The 10,860-nt window shown below is 39.4% G+C and overlaps 1 long non-coding RNA gene across 2 annotated transcripts; it reads left to right on the forward strand.

Moving 5' to 3' along the window:
- The first annotated feature begins 332 nt into the window (after positions 1 to 332).
- LOC128810840 (uncharacterized) lies at positions 333 to 8,343 on the forward strand. 2 transcript variants are annotated; one of them, XR_008438155.1, is made up of 3 exons: positions 333 to 453; positions 7,585 to 7,755; positions 8,269 to 8,343. It is a non-coding gene; the product is annotated as an uncharacterized LOC128810840 (long non-coding RNA). The 2 variants fall into 2 exon arrangements; XR_008438156.1 differs by lacking the exon at positions 333 to 453 and adding an exon at positions 6,584 to 6,651.
- Positions 8,344 to 10,860: the final 2,517 nt, after the last annotated feature.

A 10,860-nucleotide genomic window follows, 5' to 3' on the forward strand; every position in this document is an offset into this window, starting at 1 on the left:
TTCCTGGTCTAGTGGCTTCTGGTGCTAATGAGTCAAAGTCTCCTAGACTGAGAAATTATGTTTCATGTGACTTCTGGGGAAAAAAGGTCCCGATTTGTAGGAATCCCCTGATCGTCAGGGAGAGACCACCACACCTGAGGCTTAGCAGGGGGGGGGAAAGGTGTGTGGAATAGACCAATGTGACATAACTCCATAGTGCAATATAAAAACTACTCAATGCAATTCCCAATCACCCAGTGCAAAACAACAACTAAATAAGCTCTTCAGTGCATCACAACACTGAATTTTTTTTTTTTTTTTTTTTTTTTTTTTCATTCTAGGGTATTGTCACAGGCAGGACAAGCCTTTTCTAGTGGGAATCCACTGCATTTACATCAAGTTTCAATCTCTTTGTAATTAGCATAAGGAATGACATGGCCTAGTCCGAGTCACTAACCTGGCTCACCCTAGATGGTACCTGATTTTTTTTTTTTTATTTTTTTTTATTTTTTTTTTTTTACTATTTTAAGAAAATTAGTAAATTCAGTTCATGAAAAAGTGGTAGCTTGTCAGCCCATTAAACAAACTGATGTCTTTGTGCTCAACTGTGGCACAGCCCTGCTCAGGTGGCAGCAGAGAAGGCTTCTCCTCCCAGTGTGCCTCCGCCCTGGCCTGTAGTAGGGGAGAGGTAACTTTGCTTCCTATGCTTCATTTATTTCTTGGCGCTGTCTGCTGAAAATGGCAACAGAGTTGCCAGTTGTGGCATGCAGGTTTATTGCTGGGAATTGAGCCAGAGCCACCAATCCATTTTGCACAGACAGTGAACAGCAATGGTAAATACTTCTTGTTCATTACCAGCCTAAGCTGGATTTGAACTGAAGACTTGGAGGTGAAAGACTGTCTTCCATTCCTTAATCCCCTTAACATTTCAGTCTGCCTCATAAAATTTTCTAAAACCAAATGTAAACCTTGTGTATAAAATGGAATCCAGAGGAGAAAAGAAAATCCAGAGTGAGGACTGAGACTGTTTTCTTCTTCAGCAAGCTTCTCTGCTAGTAATGACCCTGGAAAATTGTTCTCTGATTATTCTCTTGAGAGATTACTCTAATTTCTTGCTGCTGTAGATGGCCATATGATCAATTGTCATCAGTTACTGCCTGATGATGGGTCATTACTTACCGGTGCATACTTGGGGGAAAAACACATGCGACTTCCATTAGGAGGCAGAGTGCACCTACATCAAATATGAAGTATACACTAAGTTCTTATTAATAACATTTCAAGACTGTCCTCCTAAAATTCCTAGCACAGAAGCTGCCTTCATAGTGGAAGAACTGAAACTATGAAAGATTTGCAGCTTACAGCCAGGCAAATGAGTATTCCCCTAAGTAAAAGATCTGATTTTCAGCTGAGCATTTCAATCACACATCGGTTTTATTGAGAAAGTAAAGCTCATACTCGTCTGCTCTTTGCTTCAGGACTTCCTAGTTTAATTAATTAATTTAATTTAATTAAGTTACAGCCAGAATAAATATTTCCTTCTTGTTCCATTTCAAAGTTAAGAATGCATGTATGGCGCTATGGAAAATGCGGCATCTCCTGGGCGCTGTATTGGCCAGGAAGTTTGAGTATCTTCAAGAATATGTGGATTACTTTGGTGAAATTTTAAAATGCATTACTTTCATATTTTCTAAACTTTTTAATAGAAATCCAAATCAAACCTTCAACTGAGTAAACTACTGAGAACTGAACAATGTAAAGCAAGCACAGTCCTACTGTGCAGAGTGGCCTTTTGAATGGATTCTGCAAGGGCAACCTCTTTCCTCTAAAGGTGAAGACAGGCTCTGTCTAGATCACAAGGATTTTCACTTAGGCTTTCAAAGTGAACTCTAGTAGATCAAGAGGAAGAAATTTAGAAAAGTGAAATTGGAAGAAGCAGTTGATTTTTTTGGTCCCAGTAAACAGAGAGCATTGAAATATGGAGAGAAAGGTTTGGCTGAGATTTGGCCTCATCTAGTCATGTTGCTGTGTGTACCCATCTGGCACTGAATGACACTGGGTCTGGTGCATGGTGTTGTAAATTAATAGATATACAAGTAACTGTTTTGTGAGTAGGACTGGTTTTCATGTTTCTCCCCACTTCCCCAAAGTCCCATGTCTGTGTGGAAGACCTCTTAAGAAGAAGCCTTAAGAGAAGCAAAGAAAAAAAGAAGGCTCATCCTCTGACTAGAGCTTATTGGTATCTTTTGTGCAAACTGCCACTAAAGGCACTGATGAGTAATCACAAGCACAGATTTTTATCCATGAAGAAACCAAGGACTATATAAAAATGTGCAGGTTACTGGAATAACTTTATTATTAAGTTATTTGAAATGACTAGCAGACTACTTAGTTTTAACTACCTCAAAGTCAGTTTTGAAATTCTGTAGGCATGGAAGGGTGTGGTCAGCTCAGCCCTCACATCCTCATGGATGCAGGTGATACTGTCCTTCAGTGTGGAGAGAAGGCTGCAGTTCAGATGCTTTAAATTGACTAGCTTAGGCTGACTTCAGTTGCTGAGCTGTGACAGTCTGAGTCCTCACTCAAGACCCTGCTAGGGCCTGCACCTCTCTCAGGATTTGAGCTAGCTGATTTAAGCTATTTGGAGTATGTCCCCACCTCTGGATTACAAGGGAGTTATTGCAATGAATCAAAACTGCAAACATTTTGCTTGAAGCATTTATCAGCTCTGGCTTGCTTTCTCACCATGAATTGGCCTTGGATAGTTACTAGTAATATGCTGTTTAACACTGGAATGTACATTCTGGGAAAGAATCTCTTTGGGAAGTATCATGGTCTCTACACCTTGCAGCTTCCATGCCCTGTGCTCACTCATCTCTATTTATTATGTTGCTTGGGTTTAGATGGGGAGTTTTACAAAGGAAGTTTGAGCCACAATCCCAATGAAATATAGGGAGAGCTCAGTACCCCCTTAACTTGTGTTATAAAACTGTACATAAAAGTTTGCAGACAGTTCAATTTGAAGTAATTTAGGGCTATGTAGATGCCAAGTGGAATTACCAAGGGTTCCCAAGGTGGTCAAAGGCCTGATGTCCACTGAAAGACAAGTAGGATTTAGGATCTTCTCTGTATCCTCTAGTCACTACGTTATTTTTTCAGACACTGAAGTGTGGTTTTAAATTTGCCCCCAAGCTTACCCAAGCTTCAGTGGTAACTGAAGCAGGACTGCAGTTGCCATTGCACATTCCTCTCTGGCACCATCTAGTGATTCCAGAACTACTCTTCCAATGACTGCTCTTTCCCACTGCTGAACAAGATGTGCCCTCCTTTGGCAATACCTTAAAATTCAGATCAGTGCAGATGTCGCTGTCATGCAAAGAACTCACCTTAGAGCAATGTCTGCAAAGCCTTTTGGGAGAAAGCTTTGTAGTATGGCTCTTGTACTAACAGTTGAGATTCGTAATTCAAAGTGCAAAACTGCCAAAGCACATAAAAAATAAAGTGAAGATCTTGTTATAGATATTTTGTTACATTAAGAATCAGGAATAGGTTCGTGTGTGTCTGTTTTAAGACTGTCATAGTCTTTGAGCATCTTTTCTAGTCCTAATAAAATGGCTGAGAATGAAATGAGCATACTTAAATTATAGAATGATTCAGGGCATCATGTTGTTAATAATGTAGAGAAATGAGATATAAAAGCTTTTACTCAAGCATACCCTAAAGCAAATTTAAGTAGAGCACACAGCTATGATGCTGATTGTTTTCACAGGTGTTGGCACCATATGAATTAAATGAAGAAAAAAATGGTGAAACATTTATGACTCATTAGAATTATGTGGTTTTTTTATCCTGTCCTAACAACTGAAAAAAGGTGTAATTTACATTTGCAGCCAAATGGCGTGAAGTAACATTATACTTTACCGACATGAAAAGAGGAGACTTCCAGATGACTACTATTCTGAACTTCTCTAGTTCTCAAATCCTGGATTTTCAGTTTCTCATGTGGACTTTTGAGAGCTGACATTATTCCCCATTAAACCAAAAAAAAAAGTCAAAAAGGAATATTGTAACTTAAAATCTATAGAATATGTGATTCCAAGGAGCTAAGGGCCACTTGCTGGATGCAACAGATTTACAAGCAGAATATTTTTCCTTTTCATCAACAATACACTTGATAGATCCAAAAAGACCCGTATCCATGTTTGGTTTGTTGTTTTTTTTTTTTTTTTTTTCCCAAATAAACTCTGTATGCTCTTTTTCCTTATTTTTTTAATCAGAATTGTTTTGTTGTAGATCTTTTGTAGTTTGTTGTACATCTTAAATATTTACATGAGGGAGGTATTCTGACAGGCTGATCTATAGCAGGAAAGCAACAAATAAACAAATCCTTGTCTACAGTATTTTAGATCCTGGTTTCCTGAGCTCCTAAATGTTTATTTTTCCTATTGTAAAAACCTGCATTGAAATACATTCAAAATGGAGTTCACATGGCAGCTTTCAGGCAACATCTAATGTTTTAACAAAGCCATAATAGTAACCTCAGCTTCCCATACACTGTGTAGTTGGCTGAAAAAGAAAGCAGCTGATTTATCAGAGCCTCCATGCTGTACATGAGTCTTCAGAAAAAGAACATGTCGTACTTTGCAACTGAGACATTTTGCAAACACCTAATAAACCAGAAAAAGAAAGTTTTATTGGGCTTTATGAGCACATTTTTCTCCTCTCACCAGAGCACCAAACCCAGTTTGTAATCCTACTTTCATTTATTTCATTCTCCCTTGAAATTTCTCATAGCACAAACTCACTCAATTTTGGCTGCCTAATTTACATCTCATGGCCTACAGTATCTCTTTAGGTGGTGAACTATTAAAAATACATTAGCCTGGTGTGGATGATAATGGGCCAAATGCTGCTGGTTTTGAAGGCAATCTGGGAAGCCTCATGCTCTCTCTCATTCTTGATAGCTGTGCAAGCAAGTTGTTTGCTTTTCTGTCCTTGGACTTTCGAAGTTCTAGCAGCAGATGTAGGTGAGATTATTGTTCTTCTGAAAGTCTGAATTGAGAAAAGCGCTTTTCTTTCCTTCCAAGCTTGCTCTAATCTTTAATGTTACCCTTATTTCTGTTCTGCCAGAACTGTGTCCTATTAGCATCCAAAAATGTTACACATAACTTTGGCTTGCTTACAGAAGATGATCCAACCACTAACATTTGCCTTCTGTAGCTGAATGCTGAAAGAAAAATAATCCACATTTGAAATGTGAGACTTTGCTGCTGTCAGTTTCTGGAGTTGATTATTAGGACTGTGATTTTTATCTACTCACTTGTACAGTAATTAAAAGCAATTCCCTCATCAGTTATCATCCTGCAAAGCCAGCTTTTAAACAGTGTTTGATGTACAGTTTATTAACCTAAACCCATGTTGAGGGAAAGGTGACATAGTTTAAAAAGTAAGAATGAACACATCTGCTCTGAAACAAAGAGCTGAATGTAAAATAGATGCTTACTGTTAAACCAGCAAAATGGCAATGTAATTTTAATTGGCAAAGTAGGAGTAATTACCTGGCTTGGGCTAGGTGTATGCCTCCATTCTGTCCACTCCCATCTGTGTCCTTTTTATGTGGATTATTTTCTGTGGGGATATCTCCTGTCATGATTGGATTGGTGATTAAAGAATTAAGAAAGAAATCAGGGAGTCAATAACTTGCATGCTGAAGAGGAAGAGCTATTCAGCTCCCTGACAACCTTTGCCACACCTTCTAGTAGGTGTTGATGAGCACATATGACTATCAGTGTCAGCTCTAATTCAAAGATATTTGATATTAACTGGATACTGTGCCTCTAGTTACCAGTGTTGTAACTTAGGACATCTTTATTCCAGAAAAGAAATGTAAAATAATAGACAAAAAAGTGCATGATATTTATCTGTGATAACTTTTCTCAGTGGGTGCTGGAGACAAAATATTAGGGTGAATAAAGGCAGACTGAGAGTGAGTTCAACTATGGATCTATCCCACTGGACTTCTCTTGACTGCTGAAAATGATTGATATGGAATCTTGTGAAAATACTCAAGTATTAGAAAGAAAAGGCATTGAGAGAAGAAAATTGAAAGTGAGCACAAGTCCCTGAAGTATTATATGCGCCTAAAGCACCAGTGCGGGGGTGTCTGAAAAGGGGAGCAGAAATCGCTCTGGGAGTAAAGATGCAGGCTGCAGTGTTTACTGATGGAGTTCTAGTATATCCAGGAAGGAGAAACAATGAGGTGAAAACCTACTACTGACTCTGCTCCTTCAACTTCTTTCATTCAAGGCAGTCTTACAAAACAGCATGGTGTGTGACAGGCAGGAAAGCGATGTGCAATCCATGGTCAGCCTAGAGAAAGCAGTAAGTGCCACAGACTGTTGTGCCCACCCCCAGGAAGTGAATGAAGAACTGCATGGATTTTGTTTTAAATGGAGCTGAACAATAATCCCAAGAGATTTAAAAGCTGACATCATGCAGTGGATACATATTTCACACCTGGGGATAGAGACATGCCTGAGATGAGCCAGGAAATGTATCTACAGGCCAGGCATGAATACCCAGTTGAAAGCATACATGGAACAGTGCAAGCTGTGCAAAGAATACAGTGATTGACAAGAAACGCCTCATGGAATTCCAGCTCAGACCTAGAAGGTCAGAACAAACTTGTTAATTTCTAATGAAAGAAACTTTATGGCACAGTAGATTAATAACCCAGTTTTTGAAAGATGCACAGACAAGAACAACAATCAGAAAACTGAAGGAAGAGATTTTTAAATATGCAATAACTCACTGACTGGGACTGAATGAGAGGCTCCTGATACTCTTCATTTAAGCATTTTAAAAATGTGATACCTTTAAATACTTCTTCATATGATTCATGTTTCTGAAAATATGCAACAGGATAGGACTATGGCATCAGCCTTGGCAGCAGCCAGGAAACTGGCACTGTTTGATAGATAATAAGGGTGTTTGGCCTGATTATTTTGAACCTCTTCAATGCTAAATGTTCCTATGGTTTAAATGGTGACACGTATTCAGACTCTGGCCTTGCAGTCTAGGTAAGTTTGTCTACTAAAGCTTGAGGCAAAACCAATCAATATTTTTTCTTTACAGTTCTTAGGAAACTAAGCAAGTGCAAACCACCGAAACCCCAGAGGTTACTGTATGCATAAAGGTGTGTGCAAAATTAGCCATTAGGTTATTATGAAAAGTTAGAAAAAATGTTGCTGGGTGCAGGATGTGAAATGAGTAGAACAAGCAGGAAAAATGAAACTCCAGATACTGTGCTGTGACTTGAACTGAAGATGGCACAGGTGATCATAGTCTGTTAAGCTAATGTAAGCAAGACCAAAAGTACGTGAATTGTGCAGTCAACACAGAGGATCAATATGGCTAGTCCTTTTGAATGCCCTCCAGAGTAGTAGAAAACAGGGAAGTTAGACAGTACACAGAGAACCTGGTGGCTTCATTGTTGGCATTTGGTGTTGTTTCAGCTATTGCAGATGTCTGCCTGGCATCCATTCACTACCGTGGGGAGTGTCAGTCTGCTTTAGGTCCTGCGTCATCTCTGCTATTCCTGTGCAGGTATCCTGGATGCTTTACAGCCTTCTCAAATGGCACTGGGCACCTGTGCCTTGGACAGGAATCCTGGCCTTTGCTTTGTGAAGCAGCACATTCCTGAAGGGCCACGGCAGAGTGGTCATGGTCACAGCCAAGCGTGGCAGCAGCGAGCAAGCTGAACAAATCTTTGAACAGGTATGTCTGTACAATAATTATCTTCAGCTTGGGTCTTTTAAGGCTGGCTGTGGGCTGAGCCCTACAGCTTCCTGCCTTGGCTGAGAATGAATCACTTGTGGGGTGCTGCATTTCCCAGAGCAGATGGGAGCTGTTAGGTTCAGAGTCAGAAATTATGGAAAGGGTTACAACGTGTAACAAGAGCTCCCTTTAGGCAGGAGAGATTGGAGAGGAGGATAGGTAGGTCTCTTCAGCCAAGGAGAGGATATCACAGATAAGTATGCTTAAGGAAGATGCTTTAAGAGGCGGTCAGGTGTCTATGTAAAATACCTAAGAGGAGAAAGCAATTAAAAGAACTCCAGTAGATTAAAAAAAAGTTGAAGAAAATGCAGTCAGTCTGAGAATAATCTGAATCACCAAGGTGCTCTTGAAGTTTATCAGACCACCTAGAGGTGCAATATCCTAGACAGGCAATGAGTTCTCAGAAATATCCTTCATCTAATCTTTTTTTTTTATTATTTTTCCCTACCCTAGGACGATTGAAGTGTTTTGGTTTGGTTTGGTTGGAAGACTGTACTAGGTTGCCAGAGGGAATTCAGAGGAAACCAGAATATTTTCCCAAAGAGAAGGTAAGGCCCAGCCACACCTTGCAACATCAAATCTTTAATCATGTACCTGCCTGTATAACAGCAGCAATCTTCAGTGTTTCTGTAACATCATTCATGCAAGAATTTCAAAGCACTTCATAAGCACTAATTAATCAAACTTCACAAACCCTCAGCAAGCAGCAACGTTGCCCACCAATGAAGCGTAATCAGCTCTAAAATGGAACATGATGGCGGTTTGATATCTCATAACATGATGCAACAGGTCAAGGCAAGTAGAACAAGAGCAATTGAGGGCACTTGGGAAGCACCCATCCTTTAACATCTTGGCAGATACAGTGCTTCACTGGATAGGCTTTGTGGAAATACTTGGTAAAGTAGTTTTGGGAAAAAGCAATTTATGTATTGCACACAAAAGAACAATTTGAAATATATTTTAAAATTATTCATAGATCTCCTAATGCTAGAGGCAAATGTCTGCACTTTGTAGGGGCAGTGCATCAGAATGCTTTCCACTCATTTTGGGACCTTTGTTTCCATCCCTCTAACCAGTGGCACCTGGAGTCCTAGAGATCAACTACATCAGCCACTCTCATGTAGTTCTTGATCGCCAGGCACTGCCACGAGAGGCTCCCCAGGGGAAGAGGGAAGCTGCATCCGAGACTGCAGGCTGTACCTTCAGTTCCTCTGTGTTTTGGGGGACCATGCAGCACATTCAGTATTTTACCCCCCAAGATGGGTCTCTCAAAGCTGTGATCCCCAGCTACAAAACCTGCTCCAGTGCAGAAGCCACAGGGCCTAAATTATTGCCTTCTCTTGGCCCAGCCAAAGCTGTCAATGTTCCAGTTCACTCCAATGAGAGAAAGATTGGGCTGGCTCTGTTTCTTTATATTTCTGCCAATCCGATCTTGAGGGGCGGACAGATTCAAAATATGTTACTAATACTCCGAGTATGTATCTTCCCAATTAAGCATATGTTGAACAACCTTCAGCTTTTCCTGTCTGTAGGCAAAACATCAGTGTGTTTTAGGTCTACTGTCCCATCATTTCTTATCTGTTTTGGAAGCAATTTGGACATAGGTTTGGTTTTTTGGTTGGTTTTTTACTTACATCATGCAATAAAATTATTTTGTACTTGTATAAAATAATGTTCAAACCATTAAGTAGAATAATGAAATACTGGAAGTTAAAACAATAAGCTTAGATGATTTAAACCTTGCTACATTTTAAATGTGCAATATTTTTTGCAAGAATGAAATTGGTCTTTGGGGCTGAATTAATAGTACAGATATCCAGCCCATTTTGGAAAGAACAAGTAATACTTAGGAACATAATTTAAACCAGTCTTGTAATTAGCTGGTCATTTCACATTTTGAGAGTTCTGGTCTTGTTGTTTGGCTTTATAAATTACTCATATAGTCATCTTTTAATTATACATGATATGTTTAAAAAACACAAGAAACCCCACCAAACTGTTTGGATGAGAATCTTTCCTTTGGCAGAAGAGTGAAAAGTAAATAGTTTAGATGGATTATGTAGTATACTCCCCATTAATATGCCTTTGCAAACCTATTTAAAAACTCAAGCTTTGGAAGCTCCTTTAACAATATGTTCAGGTTGTCATAATTCTTCTTGACTTCACTTCCCGATCATGAAGCAACAAAGTATTTTCAGTCAAAACTCATCTCACTGTACATCTAATTGATAAATAAGGATATTACTGTAAATGCAGAAAGGTGGCTTTGCTTGTGAGTGTGGTAGAAACTGTTGAATCAAAAGCTCTATTAAAGACATTGAGTAAAATTTTTGCAGGACTAAATTGAGATCCTAGGAGGACTGTACATTTCCTTGGGACTTGCTTTCTGTCTGTAGCACACAGTATAAAAACCTTTCTGCCTGTCACACAGGGTCAATGACACACTGTACTGATGCTGAGATGCAAATCAGAACTGTCTTAGGGCTGTTCTTAACACCCTTAAGCAATCATTTTGGTTCCCTGGAACTGGGGAGAAGGAGCCTTTCCTAGTCACAGTTTCCTTATAACTTCACTTGCAGCAGGTTAGTAAGTGATAAGCTGCAGAGGAAGGCATTGTAAAGCTGTCATGTGGGGGCTTTTATTTTTGTCTTCCACATCAAGCATTCTGCCAACAGAGCACGAGGTTCAGGTACTTCATTAAGCTGAGTTCTTGTACATTTCAGGCTTGCTGATGGATAGCAGCTACTGCAGGAGGTCACAAACTGACCCCAGATTTGACTTCTATGCAATAAAGTAAGGATTCTTTAGTGGGCTGAATTATATCATTACTATCAGCACATCTGCAAATGCAACACCTCAGTGAAATAATTTGTAGAGAGATTCTAGATTGTGAATCATGATGCTCTGTGGTGAAATTCTGGCTGAAGAAGCTGTAATTTAAAAGATTTTGTAAAGGCATAGAATTCAGTCCTCTAACTATCCCCTTTTACCAACCTAAAAATTAAGAAATTATTCTTTCATGTATTTACCTTTCTTTAATCTCTT

Source organism: Vidua macroura, chromosome 8 (genome assembly GCF_024509145.1).
Source record: "Vidua macroura isolate BioBank_ID:100142 chromosome 8, ASM2450914v1, whole genome shotgun sequence".
Taxonomy (NCBI): Eukaryota; Metazoa; Chordata; class Aves; order Passeriformes; family Viduidae; genus Vidua; species Vidua macroura.